This window comes from Corvus cornix, chromosome 1, assembly GCF_000738735.6.
Source record: "Corvus cornix cornix isolate S_Up_H32 chromosome 1, ASM73873v5, whole genome shotgun sequence".
Taxonomy (NCBI): Eukaryota; Metazoa; Chordata; class Aves; order Passeriformes; family Corvidae; genus Corvus; species Corvus cornix.
In genome coordinates this window covers 18,599,485-18,617,410 of record NC_046332.1, presented here as the reverse complement: position 1 = coordinate 18,617,410, position 17,926 = coordinate 18,599,485, and the positions used below count along the sequence as shown (strand labels likewise).

General features: G+C 41.8%; 1 protein-coding gene across 13 annotated transcripts in view; it reads left to right on the top strand.

Moving 5' to 3' along the window:
* BBX (BBX high mobility group box domain containing) overlaps positions 1–17,926 on the top strand; it is a 152,620-nt gene that overhangs the window by 32,833 nt on the left and 101,861 nt on the right. Inside the window, exon 1 of one of the 13 annotated variants that reach the window (XM_010395867.4) lies at positions 1,048–1,233. The exons of the other annotated variants lie outside the window; for them this stretch is intronic. The gene's annotated coding sequence lies outside the window, so the exon portion shown is untranslated. Of the gene's footprint in view, positions 1–1,047; positions 1,234–17,926 lie in introns of those variants that run through there. 13 annotated transcript variants of the gene reach the window in all.

Genomic DNA, 17,926 nt, shown 5'->3' with positions numbered 1-17,926 from the left:
GTCAGTCCACCCTCCCTTGTATTTTTTTTGGCTTTGTTTTCCAAGCTCACGTTTGTTTAGAATGTTACATATCACTGTTTTCTGTGGGGTTTTGTAACGCTTGTCCTCATGATGCAAACCAGCCTTGCTGCTGAGGAATGTCGGGGACAGGCAAGCAGCAGAAGCAGCCCGACCCTTGCAGCGGCCAGGACTGCAGCGTGTCCGTCTCTGCAGGAGCAGAGGCAGCCTTCCTGGGGGAGCCAGCTCCTGCGCGGAGCGAGCTTCCCTGGCCTGCCTTCTCGTGGGAAGGGCAGCCCTGTGGAGGTAGAGAAAGTTCTTACAGCGGGGGAGATGCTGTCGTCGAGGTTAAGCCCTCCTTGGAGTCAGTTTGAATTTTAGCATGAAAAGCCTCTGAGTTCTTGAAGCTATTTTCCTAAAGAATCCTCCCTCCCCCCCCTTTTCTTTTAAACTTCATCAGAAGAATTTAATTTCGCACTAGACACGGCAGTTCAGTCTTTTAGAAGGTCCCATCATCTGTTGCTTTTAGCACGCCGGAGGAGTTCCCCGCAGTTGCAGGGCAGGAGCGTTGAGTCCGTCCTGCAGGACGTGCCCCTTCAAACCAGCTCACGCGTGACAGGGGGCTCGGCGCCCCGGCAGCCCTCACCCCGGGCCGGGGCGAGCAGGGAAGCATCCGGGGCGAGCAGGGAAGCACCCAGGGCCGCTGTGGGGCCGGAGGCTTGGCGGCAGCGGGGCGGGCAGCGTGTGGGGGCCGCTTGCGCAGGGCCGGTACCTGTGCGGCGAGTGCCGCTGCGCGGGGCTGCCGCGGGCCTCTGCCCCCGGGCCAGGGGGTGCTGGCGTCCGTGTCAGCCCCGGCGCTGGTATTTCAGTAATGCGGGGCTGGTTGGTCATACTGCCAAAGCCAGGCTTTAAGCAGCGAGTCTTGCTCCACTTTTCCTCGCTCCGTGCCTCTGCTCCGCCCCGTCCGTGCTCCCCGCGCTGCTGAGATCAGCTTCCTGCTTTTCGTTTCCCTCGGAACAGCGCTGTTACTCCTCCCCCGAAAGTTATTTTCATCGGTCCGGAGTTAATTTCTGTGTGTGGCTGCGGGCTCTGTTTGTGACAGGCGAAAGCCGGGCTGGAGAAGCGGTGTCACGGTGGTCGTGTTGCGTTGCAGCGCACCAGGGCTGTAGGCAGGATGGCAGAGTGCTGCACCGAAAACACTCGTGTGCCAGCTCTGTGACCGGGAAGGCAGAGGAGGTGAGTGCCGCTTTTACCTCGCGTGGGTCCGGGCAGCTGTTGGAGGAGGAACCAAGAGTCACAACCTGCCCAGGCTCAATAACAAGGAAGGAGCAATTATGTTGTTATGATCTCTGATTAGATGGTTTTGCTCCTACTAATACGGTAATGGAGTATACTCAGGAAATGATGTATTTTGCTGTAGCAAAGATCTGTAGTCAATGAAAGGTTATAGCTTACAAATTTCGGGTTTTTTTTCATTGAAAAGTATAAATAGATATGACACAAATACAGCTATAAAGGACAGATGATAAAGGTAACGTTTACTCTAAACAACTTTAAAAATCCACTCTTGTTTCAGAACTTCTAGATGGATTGAGTAATGCAAGAGAAGAGACTTTACAGTGGTTTAGTAGTTGTGGATCTACATCAGTGTGATGTATTTGAGGGAGTGATGTGATGTTAAAACATAGAAATAAAATTATAGACATGACAAGGAAAAAGTACTCTTTATACCAAGTATCCCTCAAAAAGGAAGCCAGGTTGGTTGAGAGAAAACAGTGTTTGGAATAATCTCAGTTGAAACAAATGGGCAACTTCTATGGAAAGGTGCCTTCTTACATTGTTGCATTGGGGTTTATTAATTATTTTTCTTTATGGACTGAAGAATGTAAATATCACAGGTTCATTAATCAATTTTCAGCTTTTTAAACAGATGAGCACCATTCTCCGTATTCCCTCTAATGGAGTTCTGAAATTGCTAATACGTAACTGGTGGTAGGTTATACAAATACTTTGTGTTGTCATATTCTGCTTATGGTGTCTTTTTATTACTGCCTGTTAACAGTCAGATTAATGGGACAGCTTTGTTTGCTCTGCCTGTGATGGCCTGAGTGATTTTGCAGAGGACTCTTCATGGGAAGCCACTCAAACACGCAGCTGTGGTGGGCCAGCCTGGCATTGGAAGCTGCCACTGCAGCTACAGGGCACTGCTGCAGGTCTGAGCTACTGCCCAGGTAACAGGGGACAGTAGAAACAAATCAAAGATCTTGATCAGGATCATGTGAGGCCTAACCAGAATTGCTTGTGCTCTTGATGCACACAAGAGTGTGTAGTGAGTAGCTGTTTTCTGTGCTGACAAGTTTAATTTACTGATAGTTCTATTAAATGAAAGATGTAGAGCCTTGTAGTACTTCTTACAGTGAAGTTCTCCAGTAGCTTTGCTGAAAGAAGTTCTGGAGAAACACTTACTTTAAAGTTTGATGCATTTTGGTGAAAGATGAGAGAGGTACAGTAAATTAGAAATTGGGGGTTGATTTCTGGTTATATTTTTGGTTATGACTGACTTCCCATTTTTCCTTGGTGGAATTTAGCTTTGCTTCTTTCCAGCAGCCTTCTTGTACTTTAAGGGGGCTCTCAAGAAGGCTGGAGACGGACTTTTCACAAAAGCATGTAGTGATAGAACAAGGGAGCAAGCATGGCCTTAAGGTGAAGAAGGGTAGGTTTAGATTAGGTATTAGGAAGAAATGCTTCTCTGTGAGGGTGTTGAGGCACTGGAACAGGTTGCCCTGAGATGTTGTAGACCCTCCATCCCTGGAGGTGTTCAAGAGCAGGTGAGATGGGGCTCTGAGGAACATAGTCTGGTTGAAGGTGGGGGGTTGAAGCCAGATGATCTTCCAGATCCCTTCCAACCCCAACCATTCTGTGATTTTATGCTTCTGTGATTCTTGTAAGTTTCAGGGCAAGCAGAAGTCATAAGGGTGTTGTATGCTTGGCTCACACTTACTGCTTGCCATTGAACAGCTTTGAAGTAAAGGTGTAAGGCCAAAATAAAAACAACAAACGACTTTTATAGCCCAGTCTGTAGCTTCCACTTGAGTATTGGTGGAGGAGCATTGTATAGGAAGTAATAATAAAACTTCCAGTCATGTGTGGCCTTGCGTCTTTTGTATTTATTTTCGTGTGCTGGGTATACTACACTGCGTGGTTTTGCCTCTATGCAATCTCTAAATTCATTGCTGCTAAATCTACTTCTTGGTATAGACTTGTGCTCAAGAAATTAACCCTGTGTTATGTCATTATTCTGAGGGATAAAACAGTAGCTAAATACATTTTATGTGCTGTGCGCATTTTATCAGTGTGTTAAAGAGACAACACAAGCCTGTTTGCTTCAGTGTGTATAATGTAAAGATAATTCTACATGCTAGTGTCTTCACAAGGAATGTGTGGTAAATGTGCTTGTGCTGTAGATGCAAATGTATTTCCTATGTGGGCCCAAGTATCAACCCTTATTTGCCAAAGTTACTGCCTTCTCGCTTGCATTCTGCCAGTAAAGAAACTCTGTAGCACTAAGTACCTGGGCATGACGTGAAGTGTTTAAGCCCAACAGCTGTTGGACTTCTGTGCTATTTTATTCCGTTTGTACCTATTTTCAACATTTCAGTTATAATTGATAGGAGGCTGCTGTAAAAAATCCAACCTGTATCAATAAAGGGTTCCTACCAGTGGCTCTACATTTGGTTCTTACAACTGATTTTCCTCCTTCACTGACAGCTGGAGTCAAAGCATTTGCTGCTTCTTGTCATATTTTGGCAACCTGGTTTTCTCTTAACTTGTAGAAATTTGTTAGTGTATTTTGGAGTCCACCAAAAGGGGATGAGAAGTTGTGTCTGAAAGCTGGATACTTCTTCATTGGCGAGATCACAAGGGTACTAGTAAGTGCTCTTTATTTGTAGGCATGAAGAGAAGAATGAAGGGTACGGGTCCCAGAGTATTTTTTTTCACCTTCAACATGGGTAATGTTGTCGTGTCTTCATCATAGATAGGAGATACAGACATTATTTGAATGACAGCTCCCTGACTAAGAAGTGGAATAAAACTTAATTGACAGAAGTAACAGTGAATCACCATATTTAAATGGCAGCACTGTTACTAGAAGAAGCAGTCCAAGCCTCAGACACTTGCATCTTACCTCATGGGGCCACACTAGTGTTTTTGCTGTATAATGAGCAAGACTGGAATAATGATCATAGCGAAATTGTTATTATTAGCTTAACTCTTTCTGCCTAAAGATAGGACTGACCATGACTGGGTAGATCATCTGATGTGTTGTGAATCAGACTTATGAACTGAACAGCTCTAAAAAGGGGTCCAGGAGTGCATAGTAGAAGCAGGACAGGGGACAGGACTCCTTTTGGTTTCAGAGCTGACCTATGCTTACTGCTTGTCAAGCTAGAGCCTTGAGGGCAGGCTAAGTAAAATGCAAGAGGAGGAGGATGTACCTCCAGAAACAGAGCACTGCTGTCTATTTTTTCTGCTAGGGACTTCTATGTATCTTTTGTACATGGTTTTGCAGTCTAGATAGTTTCCAGAGCAGATAGCATCAGTTAGTTACTGATGCTGAAGATAACATGTCTTAATTATAATGCTGCTTATATCTTTCTCCTGTGATACTTTCTGAAGTAGATCCCCTTTCCTTGCATAGCTTGCTTCCACAGGACCCAGCACAACATGTTACATGGCAGGCTGTTCTTAAAAATTGCATGGGGCTTTCAGTGAGTGTGTTGATAGGTGATTTTAGCAAGATAGCTCTATCACTGTGCAGAATGCCAGTTTACTACAGATTCAAGGTGCCAGTTCAGTTTTTAAGTCTGGAGTTGGTGCTGTAAAGTGTTAATTTCATCAGTTACTCTTGAGATTTTCACTAGTGGTGGACTACCTGAGAAAGAGATGATAGCTTCTCTTCCAGTGGCCTGTAAGAAGAGTACGTTTCTCTGGCCAATATTCTAAATTTTTTTGTTTGTTTTTTTTTAACTAGCAGGGCGATTTTAGTTGCTTGTGTGAGATTTGTGGAGTTCAGGAAGTTATTGTTAGCAGTTTTCAAGCTTTTGTCATGTGTCAGGTGCTGGCAAAACCAACAGCAGGTATTCAGCATGCATTCACTGGGGCTGTGTTTTGGATAGGGAGGTTGAATGTTACATCCCAAGGTAAAGTTCCTGTTCTGAGATTTGCTAATGTAGACCTGTGCATTTTGTTTGGAGCCTTGTTACCTTCTCTGAGACTTCATGCAAGTACAGAAATCCATGCTGGTGGATATTGACAAGGGATAAAAGGATCAGTGTTTACTTTGCTTGGAAATTGCTCAGATGTTAGAGTTGAAAATGTCACCTCTGCTCCTTCCCTTGCCCTGTGAAAATAAACTGAAAGCCGTAGAAAAATGTGGCATATTCAGTCTTCAGATTTTTGAGTAATATTTTAGAGTACCTTAAGCTACAAAATTATACTGTTTAATGAAAACTTTATGCAAAACAAAAATCGTATTTGTAGGAGAGTGACAAGAGGAATGATAGTTTCAGGAGGAGAAAGAAAACTTACTTGAATGTCCCTGTCAAGCTTGCACAGCTTTTATAAAGCCAAAAGAACTGAAGCAACTACCTAGAAACACAAACATGACAAAAAATGATAAAATTCGGCAACTTGGTTTGATTGTATCTTTCTTTTAGAGGGAAAAATAAAATTCTCTCTTTTGCTGTAAATGGAGAAGGTACTTATTAAGAGTAAACCACAAAAATAATGCTTTCTTTGGTATCCAAGTTATGGCAGAGTATGAGGGACCTCGAGAATTGATGCAGCTGGGCCATGACCGTGGCTCTGGGAGTTCACAGCTTCTGCTGGTGAGGACACAGGGGGTGCTGCCCCTGCTGCAGCACCTTCTAACAGTGCTGTGTGCACCCTCCTCATGGATGTGGTCTAACAGCAGCAGCTTGGATCATTGTCCTTGGACTTCTGTGTGGGATAATGCTGGAAGAACCTTGCCGGGAGGCACGGTCACAGCAGCGGAGGGACTTTGCAGAGAGCTGGGGTCATGTGCTGCTTTGGGACCGTCTTCCCTGATGGCCAGCTAGCCTGAGCTGAAACCCTGGCAGCATCTGAGATTCTTCAGATGTAGAACTTGAGTATGGAAGGGCATGGCTTTTGTAATACTTAACAGGGTACTTCTTTTTTCAAAAGCAGTCACAGAAGGTGCTGCCAGAAAAACCTGTGCATTTCAGCTGAAGATGAGCAGGATCGTGCTGCAGGGGAAAGCTACTCAAAATGTATTCCTCCCTTTTTATCTGTTAGTTCAGTACTGTACAGTAAAATGCTTTTTTCAGGAAGTTAAAATACTTTCAAATTAAAGGGTTATCTTTATGCAGATGTTCAAACAAAATACTTTTTTCCCAAACTAATTAAAAAGTTAAACTGTCTTTAGAAATCAAAATAATTTGAGTTTTCCTGTTCTCAGCTATCTACAAGAATGTATGGGGTTGTTTTTAAATTTAAAATTGTAGTAATGTAGCTGTAAGTGTTCTGTACTTGACTAAATTACTTTCTTTTTGTAACTGATGCTGCCCCTTGAGGCTTGTTAATATATGGAGTAACTTGTAAGTAGCAGTCAGGTGTGTAAACACCTGGAAGTTCTTTGGGTAAAGAGGCAGGCAAGTTCCACATGGGCCTATTGTGCATTGACAAAATCTCAGTAAGAAGAATTTTGGTGGAACTCACTCAAGAAGCAGGTTCTTGCTAGTCAGGAGCAGTAAAGAGTTACTAGAATTCAGGTATTTCCTTCTCGCTTCAAGGCTCCGAAAAGGCAGGCAGCTAGCCAGGCCCCATTTGAAAAAACCTGTGGTATATTCTAACAACACAACTGAGGCCTTCCCATCTGCAGCAGTTCTCATGGTTTATTTAATAAATAATTGAATAAATTACCAGGAATAAGACTCTGGTAGAGCTTTTCTGAATCAGATGCTGGGCTTTCACCAAATGTCTGACTTGAGTCCCTGCTCTGTGAATTCTGAATTTGCACCTCGAAATGTTTGCTGCAGGTACTGACATCTGCTTTCTGGTGGACCTCTAGTGAGACAAGGGATCCAAATTGATGTGTTGAGGTGGTGGTTAGGCAGAGGAAAAATAGGTACTTTCCGGGTGAGCTTTCATAAGAAGCAAATATATTCTAAATATTATCATCAGTTTTACACTGTTGCTTGTTCTAAATTTTCTGCAGTATGAGTTGACAAATGCACATAAAAGCAGATAAATCCTTTGCTATTGGCAGTTCTAAGAGGTATTTCAGCTTGTCCTGCAGGTCCTTAGAGAAAGGCATCTTCAGTTGACTGATAACTCTTTAGCACATTTCTGCTGAGTAATTAAGGTGCAAATAGAGGCTGTGGAGACACTTAGGCTTCAGTCAGTAATGTGTTTGTTTCAAGATGGTCAGCCTCCTTGATTTATACCTAGAAATAATTAATTGAACATTGTGCCATCTCTTGAAGATGGTTAAGGAGCATAATGTGCTCCCTTTGTCAAACCTGGTGGGGGAGCAAGGGGGCAGGCAGCTACCCAGCTAACCAAAGTTCCCAGGTAGTCTGTGGTAAGACCTCTAGAAAAGGCATATTATGGCTCTCTTTTGAGGTGATAGAAGCCTGGTCAATATCATAAACCATTTATCAAACGGGAGTATGCCAACCTAGGTATTTGCAGCACTAACAAAGTACATGTGTTGTACGAAGTACCATGCTTTGGCTGATCTGCATATTAAGAGGCAATAGAAGGTTCAGAAGGAGCTTCTCATTTTAATTTTAATGCGCAGAGAGAGGGGTTTAGAGTGGCTGTGATATTTTGCAATTTCTCGTGTTTTTAAGTCTGCCACTAATTTTTTTTTTTCTGCACGGCACCTTTGCAAAACAGGCCTACTGTGTGGTGTTCACTTTTATCTTGCATGTGCCTGCAGAAAAGTATGTATAGATACTTACATATGTATGTGTACATATGAATATGTATGGCATAGGAAAACTTTGTGCATCTTCGCTGTAGTAACAGGACAAAATGAGCTTTGGTGGCCATTCCTGATGCTCATTCACTCTTGCTGTTCTCTGAAAACATGGTGTGAGACAGTGCAATGTGGCTTGGCCTAACACAGTAGACATGAGTAGACCTCTGCTACTGTGTGCTACTCATTTCATTGGTGACATTTTTTGGCATGCTCTTTTAGGCCAGTAGTGAACCCTCTCTTTCATTGCTGTTACCAGAGTATCTTATTTTTAAAATACATAGATAAAAAAACCAAAATTAGCGTGAGTTAAATTTGTATCTAAATAAAGATTTAAATAAAGTCAATGTTAAATAAAATCTTAAGAGTGGCCTTGCCTTTCATATGATTCTGGCCAGTTAAGGCTGCAAAATACTATTTTTATTGACAATACAAATTAGGCCTGTTTAAGAACTAGAGAAATAGATCTGGGGAGTGCCTGTACAAACATCTTGAGCACTGCAGAACTGTTTTCTCACTTGCAAACACCTCTGCGACTGGACCGCTGTGGAGGGAGTAGCAAGAAACAGCTCTTGGTGATTTACTGACCTAAAAGGATAAGGTGTCCCTCATCTTGGAGAAATACTTGTGATTTAGAGTCAGTCTTTGTGCAGGTCCTCCACATAGGGCGAATCTGACCAATACTTAATTAGTTAGACATGTGAAGGAAGGTGGAGGTGTTGTCCGCTGGGATCAGAGGGTGGCTGAGCTGAATACTAGCTTTAAACATCACTTAGCTGCTGCTCGTGCCCTCACCATTTTGAAGGAATCTTCTCTGTACTTAATTCTGACATTACGGCTTACAAGGGTCATTTTTCTTTCTTTCATGTCTTGGTATAGTTGTGGTACCGCTGTTTTCCACCTTCAACTGCAGCTTGAAATATGTTGGGCCTCCTTAACTGTACTAGAGTGATAATTTGCACTTTTATAGCATTTTTCACTTGCTTTACCCAACTGATGTATAGGATTGATGGAAAAAGCTAGGTGGCACCTTTGTGACTGAGGTAGGTAGAATATCTGAATCACAGGGAGGTTAAGCATGAATTTAAGGAAGTCTTTTGGCTTCCTTGAAAGGTTTGGAGAACCTATAGTTCCTTGTTTTGGGGATGGGGTGGGGAAGCTGCTGCTGCTGGGATTAAGTTATAGATGTTAAACCGCATGGTGGGTGTAAGGGGGCATATTATAAAATGGTGTGGAAGTTTTGTGTGTGTGATGATTAACACCTGACACTCACCGTATTAGATTCACCTCTGATCAACAGTGCAAACATCTAAAAATATATGCAAATAGCAGTCTCTACGCTGGGAAAGAAGAATAGCAACATGTTCTTCCAGAGTCTGGCATTAGTGTGGCAGCAAACTGATTTCCAGGAACAAAAAGAAACGCTTTGGACAATCTTGCCTAAGGTGTGTTCCGGTGCCTGCAGTTCAGTCACTCAACAGGTAACACAGATTAACACAGAGTAAAAAAAATGGATCTGAGTTTGTTTTAAAACTAAGGTGTTGATAGGAAAAATCAGTACCAATTTTTCACTTTCTTATATAGTTGAAATGGCCATTCTTTTGAAGAATGAATATTTGATGCTTTCATATAAAATTATATTGCTTAAATTTCTGGAGCTTACCTGGCTGGAGGGGTTGTACAGAGAACTGATAGTGCATTACAAATATTTATGACGCTTAGTAAGATTTTTATAGATGTTAATACTGTTTATCAAAGTGTTATTTTAACTCATACGTCAGATACCTGCTTAATATATTGTGGTTCTGTCTTTTGCATGTTGTTAGGCAGATGGTTCTTCCATGAGTGAGAGACCTTACCTAAATACCCCTGTGCTTTGTCCAAGCCTACTCAGCGGGTCTGTGGTAGAGGAGGGATGTGGGCCAAGGAGGATCCCTTGGCTTGCCATGCTGCTGCTTAGCAGTTTAATCCATGTCACTTGAACTGATGCTTTCCAGGGGTAGTGACATTACTCAGAAAAGGTTTGCCCACCCCTGAAGAGGAAGAGAGGCAGCTACATAAGGGTTAGAAACAGCACAGCCGTGTCTACTCCCAGGCATGTTTAAGGAGAGGACTTGATTTTGGCCTTGACATGGGCTGGGAAACTAACATCTAAGGCACGCTAAGGAACATGAACAGGGAACATGATGAACGAGGTTGCAAGGACCATGTCACGGTTCAGATACTGGACCTGCAGTGGACCCTTGTCAGTGCTGAGTGTGCTTTAAGGGGTAAAAAACCTTGTCTTGCCCTGGCAGCCGGACTGCAGAAGCTGGTGAGACTGCAGGAATTGTTTGTGGCCACTAGATGACTCCTTCAGCCTGCCGGTGGATAAACTCAGAGCTGAAAAAAAGTCTGAAGAGCTGATGCAGGAAGGAGGGGCTGTTCTGTGTCCATTCTGACTGAGGTGCACCTAAATAAACGGGTTATGTATCTCCCAACTGATGGAAACGTTAACCTGGTTTTTAGTTTGATTTGAAGTAGTTCAGGGTAATAAAACTCTATGGATCACTAATTTGGGATGGTTTTTATAAGTTTGCATTTTCAAAACAAAGGTCCTAACCTCTGTAAGGTCAGGCCGGATTCACTGAGGCAGTGAACATGTGAATGAATAAGCTAATTTTACAAGTTGTACTGCTTGCTGACTAGACTGCTAGTGACACCTGGGTTTGTGAGAGGCTCTGCCTGCTACTTTGCAAGCTTTCATGAAAGAAAACTCATGGAAAACTCCATCCAAACGAGCAGCAGCATAATGCTATCTTTGCTTCTTCTTTGCATCTTGTAGATGGGCAAGACAAATCCTGTTAGGCCAGGAAATACGTAAACAGACTCTACTGAAGTTAAAGCCTAGACAGAATTCCCACAAACTGGCTACAAATTTCATTGTGTATGTAGAGGGTCCACTCACCTTACGATGCTCAGGATCAAACAATCTTCCTGTCATTTAGAGAGTGCAAACAATGCTTTAGTTTCATAAACATTTATCTGGCAATGTCTGTACTAAGTGTGTAGTCCCTTTATCAAGGTAGTTAGGTGATGAGGTGGTTTTGATGTTGCTCCATGTGTTTCCTCACATCCGTTTTTATTTCTGAGATGTAATAATGAATCATTAGTTGCCATTAAATGTGACCAATTCCTGGTGCAGGGTATGTGCTGGATAAAACAACAGTGCCCATGGCTAATTTTTTTTTTAATTCAAAATTGCTTTTGTAAGCCAGAAATCCTATGGCAATGAGACTTGGCCCTGAACTGTGGCTTGATCTGTAAAGGTTTTTTATTACTCTTTAAAGCTGTGAAGTCTGAGTGCTTCAGTGTTTGTGGTAAGCATAGTAGTAGTAGTCTTGTTTTTAAACTTAATACATGGTGGGAGTGTCATGTTTGGAAGTTTTCTTCAGCTAAAATTCCCCCTTTTCTCTCTTGAAGACATAAGACCTGTTGGTAAGTCCAAAACCTCTTCTGAATTAGCTTCCAAAAATGCAATTCTGGATTGAGTCTTTAACAAACCAGGACTAGAATTCTCTTGACGCAAACTGTATCTCTTTTGAGGGTTATGTTTACCCAGTGGCATATCGGGGTTAGTTCTTTGGATGTGTCACAATGATACAAAAGCAGCTGTTCTATGAGATTTCCAGTTACTTTCTATTTATGCGTGTAGGATATGTATGTAATGCAGTTCTTTGTATGAATGTATGCAAACATCCCTTGTCTCTTGGCATTCCAAATACGCATACCTTGACGCATGTGCACAGGCATCCTTCCCTTCCTCCCTACCTTGTTTTCTGCCCCAAGACCCTTTTTTCAGATTGTTTAAAAGCCATGATACAGCAATCTTGTAATGGTCTAAAGGGAAACTGCATAACCTGTAATTTAGACTAATCATTTGTAAATAAACTATGACAGAACCGATGAGGAGAAATACTGAAAAAAACTGGTTTTTGGCGTTTTCTTAAATACTTTCCATCTGTCTTGTTGCTGTGTCATTATTTTGTTACACTAAGTGTTTTGTGAGATTTCCATGTTTTTATCTGTTTACTTAAAAACTGTGGTTCTAAGGAGATGCTTTGCTTGGTTTAATTGAAAGGTCAAGAAAGATCCAGGGGCAAGGCCAGGAGTAAACCTAATGACCATCTAAAACTTAAAGTTACTTGGTTTGGGTGTGTTCTGTGTGTTGGTTTCTTATGTGCTGCAAGAGAAAATAAAATTGTGCTCCACCATGTTAATATCAGGCTAATAAAATGTAAAGAAAAAATTAAAGAAAAAACCCTCTAAATCTGTAGTTCCCATTAGATTCTCGCTCTGAAAAGTATTTTATTGTTGGATTTATGCTTTTTCTGCTGCTGTCAGTGATGGTTGTAGATATGAATAGAATGCAGCATGTGTAGCATGGATCAAAGTGAGGTGAATGAGCTGAATTGGAAATCTACCATGCTTGAGCTAAGCTGGCAGTGGAAAGGACATGAGTGGCTTAATTTTATTTAGAGCTGTGTAAAGGGAGAGGCATTTGTGTGTGTGTGTGGGTGGGTCCTATCTCCCCCAGCCTCTGCCTTGTCCTTCTTGTTCTCCTGGGCCCCAAGTGACATGCTGGGATGTACAGGTTATCAGTTCTGAGCACATCTGGCATTTCAGGAATTAGCTGGGCTGCTGCAGCAGTTGGGAGCACAAGGGATGGTGGCATATTTTATGTTCAGCTTCCTCTCTGAAGTGGCTGAGCTGAGTCAAGCAGCAGGGAAAAGGCTGAGCGAGGCACCTCCCTGCAGACTGCTCAGTGTGCTTGCCTGCCTGCCTGCCCTGTTCACTGACTGTGATCTGGTGATGGAATAGCCAGTCTCCTTTAAAATTTCTTTGTGGCAGCCCTTAGCATAGTCAGTGTTCAGAATGGTTAATAGATATACTTCAAAGTGTTACGTCTGTTGTAAAAGGACCCCAGGAATGGAGTACTGAGAATGGTCAGGCAGAGACAGATAATGAACACTGCATTGTGTTTATTTAGGGAAGGAAAAAAAGAAAACCGAAACTCAAACTCTCTCAGAGTCTGAGAAACTTGTGAATGAAGAGAATTCGGTTTGAGACAAGGTCGTGTGGCAATTTTACTTAAGCAAGTCACTGCATTTAGGATTAAGAAGGAAAGCTTCGGATATTTCTTACCCACTCCTAACAGTTTTCACTTCAAATACAAGCATTTGATTATGGAGCAAGATTTAATTGGGAACTTGAAATCCTGTTGAGGACTGTTTGCAGAAAGTTTGTCTTTTTCATTTATGCATTGAATTACATAACTGTAAACTGAATGTGTCTTAAAACAAGAGCTCCTTAAACTTCTAATCTGTCCTGCAAAACCCCAGGATATTTTCATCCCCTAACATTGTATTTTGCAAAGGTTTATACCTTTATACCTATATTACCATCATCTGAAGCACAGGGAACATTGCACTAGTGCTCTCATGAAGTTTCTGTTACCTGGAGTCTTTCCCAGCATCAGTTTTAGAAGTCAGGTTTCGTTTCCTAGTGCCAATATTGACACAGTTGTGATTCGGGCGTATTTAGTGTTCACTCTGAAGAGGGTATATTCTTTGATGTGCATCCAGAAAATTGTTTTGCTGTGGGTGGGATTTCTATTGTACATGGGCACCGGGGTTCCCTCTAGGATTAGATTTCCTCATCCTCGCAAAGCTGCTTTGAGAAGAATGCTTTTTGTACTGCTGGGAATTGGATTTGGCATAAAAGCCTGTTCCAGAGCATTGTGTTCCAACTGCATAGGCCACCCAACAGTGCACAGGGATCCCCCCAGCCATGGTGACTGAACTCCTGCTATCTTCTTTACCCTTCCTGACTCTCAGAACGGGAAACCTGTGGGAAAAGACTGCTGAAATGAAGTTGTTAGTACTAATACCTCATTTTAGTGCTAATTTCACTGGTTTATTGGGAATCTTCTGAAGTCAGTCGTAATCTCAGTTTGTCTCCTTTCCAGCATTGTATTTCCAGGTAATTTGCCACTTAACAGTCTATTCATGGGTTGTGCCAATGCATCATGCTGGATAAGATGACACATCATTTTTTGCATGTGAATTAAGGAGAGGCTAAAGAATCTTTGTTTATTTAATAGGGCTTGGTTCCCTAACTGAGTTGTGGCAGAAACTGCATGAGGTGGTACTAGAGACCTAAAAGTAACACCTCACACTGGCCAAGCCCTTCGAGAGCAGCTGAAAGTTGTAGATCAAGTCTCCAAAGAGATGGACTATCTGTGGCAGAGCTTTTACAGCCTGAGATGGGCAGATCCTGTGTGAAAGTGGGATGCCGATGGTAACTAGTTGAAACTTATTCTGGATTTCTGAAGTGTTACTGTTTTTCCCTCTCAGTTGTAAAGAAGCATCAAACCAGACTTCTAATACAGTGGTAGATATTTATTTGTTTATAATAGCCATTACATCCAGGTAATTTTCAGGTTATCTCTGTTTATCTTGTGGTATATTTCTGCATCAAGCACTTGCTTTAATTTGATAGAGATCTGTAGCACCTCAGTTTGTGATAGACTACAGAGCAAGATCCATAGATGTGATTGCACAAACCTGTTAGGTGCTATTAATTACAATTTTTTTTAAAAAACTAACCCAAAACTAAAGAAAACTAGCACCACAAAACCAACCCCCCCAAACAGCCAACAATTGAATATTCATAATTTTGTGTATACAATGGTTTTCCAGTCATCCTTGATGTTCTGCTGTTGGCTATCTATACTGCTAGAATGGGTAAAAAAAATACTGAATAGTTGTTCTTTACATTGGATTGTTGTATTATTATTTTTTCACAACACCTGAATATTACTGCAGTTGCTTTAAAAATGTGGTAACAATACATTAGTTATTATGTGAAAACCATCTAAATTACATTTATACGAAGTTTGAGACTCAAAGTATGCTCTTACTTTGTCTATTAGACATGTACATACACAGATCAGGCATAATAAGGAAATCCAGGCTTGAAGAGCTGTCTTTATGCCACTTTTTCCTACGCCGGTGTAGGCACAAGGACTGAAATTGGGGTTTGGAGTGATTGAGCAGTCCCACATTCAGTTATTTCATTTTCTGATAAAACTTTATAAAAAATTGTCATTATTTTAAAAAGTTCAAGTAATAACAAGATATTTGCGTCTTTTCTTCCCACCCCCACAAAAACTGTTTCAGCATTCTGATAAGGTCTGTAACTCCATGATTACATAGCACTGGGGAATGAAGGAAAGTACCATGCTGTTCAGCAAATACAGTCTACAAATACAGGTTAATGGTTAACTATATTTAAGTCTGAAAGTGATTGTATATTAATTACAGTTAATTATGAGATGATACAAGCACATTGCCATGCAATGTGCTCAGAACACACTGTAACTTCAGAGTGTGCTTTAGGAAAAGGATTTGGGTATTACCACATCATTTAAGACAGAAACACCATCCTTCACTACAAAAATCACCAAAGAACCTTCATGGCCCTGCCTGGTGTTAACGTGCCGGCTCATGTTCTTCAGTGAGCATTTCATATATGTACCTCTAAAGAAAAATTAATCAATTTCTATTTGAACTGCAGTGATAACAACTTGCCTAGCTGTGTGGTTTGCTGCCTGTGATTGGTCCCATAGAGCACGGGTAGTTTCTCCTGATGGATTTTTGGAACCACTTCGAAACTTGTCCCTGTTAGAGTTGCCTTTAGGCAACTCCTAGCATGCTATGTTTTGGCTTCTGCATATCTTCTGGCTGCACACCAAGATACGATATTTAAGAGTGTGCTGTGCTCCTCTGGAATAGCCTCTGTCAAATCAGGATTTTTATATCCAGTTTTCCCTTATTTTCTGCCCTTAATTAGAGGCTGTGACAGAAAAAAGTTTCCTTTCCAGATTATTTTTTTTCAAGACAAAATTAATCTGGTTTTCATCCCATGGTCTTTATCCTTTTTATACTACTAGTACTACTAATACTTGATCTTTCTGGCTTGCACCTTTTGCTGAAAGTCAGATTCTAAAAACAAAAATGTCAGCTTGTATGACAAGGGACTTCTGTGTACAACCCATCTCACCAAAGTTTCACAAGGTCTGCAGCAGTGCTGCTGCAAGAGGAAGCTCAAAGGCCACAGCTCTTAAGTCTTGATCTTGAGAATATTTACAGGTAGGCATAACTTCTCCACCAAAGCTCCTTTCTGTTGACCTCAGGGATGACTTGTGTATTTGAAATGGAGCCCAAATATTAACGCTCGCGAGTTGGTGACAACAGGAAGGGGGAAGGCAGGGTGTAAATGCACAGCTGTGAAGGGTGGCATTCACTTCCCTTCCCCCAGGCTATCAACTGCCCATCCTGGTGGTCTGCCTACTGTCCAGGTACTGCTCCAGAAGGATGGGCTTCTTCTGGGGCTCCACTGGCATGTTTGCCAGCCCTTGAAGACATCCCAGGTACCCCAGTCCTTTACGTGCTCACAGGTACTGAAGGACAGGTTTTAGGAAACAGCATCCCGTCCTAAGTAGCTTGACTCTTATTTCAGAGTAAAAGCAACTTTTCTGAAGATCTTAATAAAAAAGCAATAATTACTGAAATCACTGTCAAGGTCATGGCCAGATGCTGCATCAATCTCCCAAGGCAGTCATGATTACCCTGTTTTCTTTAGTACGCTGGGGATGCTCACGGTGTTGAAACTCATGCTGAGGAATAAGTGCAGGGTTGATGGATGATAGTGGTTGAGTTCGTCTGTGTGTGATGTTGATGGAGGGCAAAACAATGCTGTGTTTTCTGTCAGCATTCCAGTTAATAATATTGTTTGAAAAACAGCTCTGTGGTATCTGTAAATGCCTTTTATGAGGCAGGGAGAAAGTATTTACATAGATGCTTTCAGTTACCACATATTAATATAAATACTTGTACCTCTGAGTGGTTGCACAAAGCAAGTAGGCACCTAAGATATCAACACTTCCTAAAAAAAAGTGGATTTTTTTCATCTCTTGTAAGTTTGATTTGTTTGCAAGTGGTTTGTAACTGGCCACTCGCTGTTACAGTGCAACTAATTTTGAGTACCTGAGCAATGAATTTTTTACATCATGGACAGCTACTCGTGCAGTGAATTTAAAGCTGGTTTCTGCTGTATAGTAGAGAAACAAATATGTTACTTGGCACTGGGGAATAATAATCCCTGGCTGACGCCTAATGCTCCTTATTACTGCATTAGTATGACTCTTCACAGGGTAGTTCATAGGTGTTGCTCCCTGTTTTTCAGAAAGCTGGAATAGGATGTATGTCCTGGGTTGCCAACTAGATAGATAATAGAGTAGAGCCCTTTCAACGCCTTCAGTCCTCTCTTCAGTCTTGCATTGGCTTCTCAGTTTTTACAGGAAAAGTCAATATGACGTGCAGCACTAGACATAACAAACTTCCCTAATTAAGATCCAGAATTTGGGAATGACTGTGACATGGTGCCGTTGATAGGCATACTTCTTAAGGATTCCTGTGTAAGAAGATTTTCCTCATACAGCTGTCTTTGCAAAAGAGTGGACATTGTCACTAACCAGCATCCAGACAGATCTGTTTTCATAAATCTAAATGAGAAAAGCTTTTGGGAAAGCCATGAGGCCCTGCATAAGCATATAGGCTGCCTGTCTTCTTTGTCTTCTTGCCAGCAAACTGCTACCTGATCCACAGTAAGATGATGCTCCCATCCCACCACACTTCCTTGTTATTGTACCCAAATATATATGAGGACTGCCTTGAAAGTTGAGCTTTGGCATCTTCTGCATAATTTCCATGAACCTGAAGAGGAAGGATAGGAATGAAAATGAAGGCACACTCTAATCAAAATTATCAAAAATCACAAAGTATCACAAATCTACATATTTAT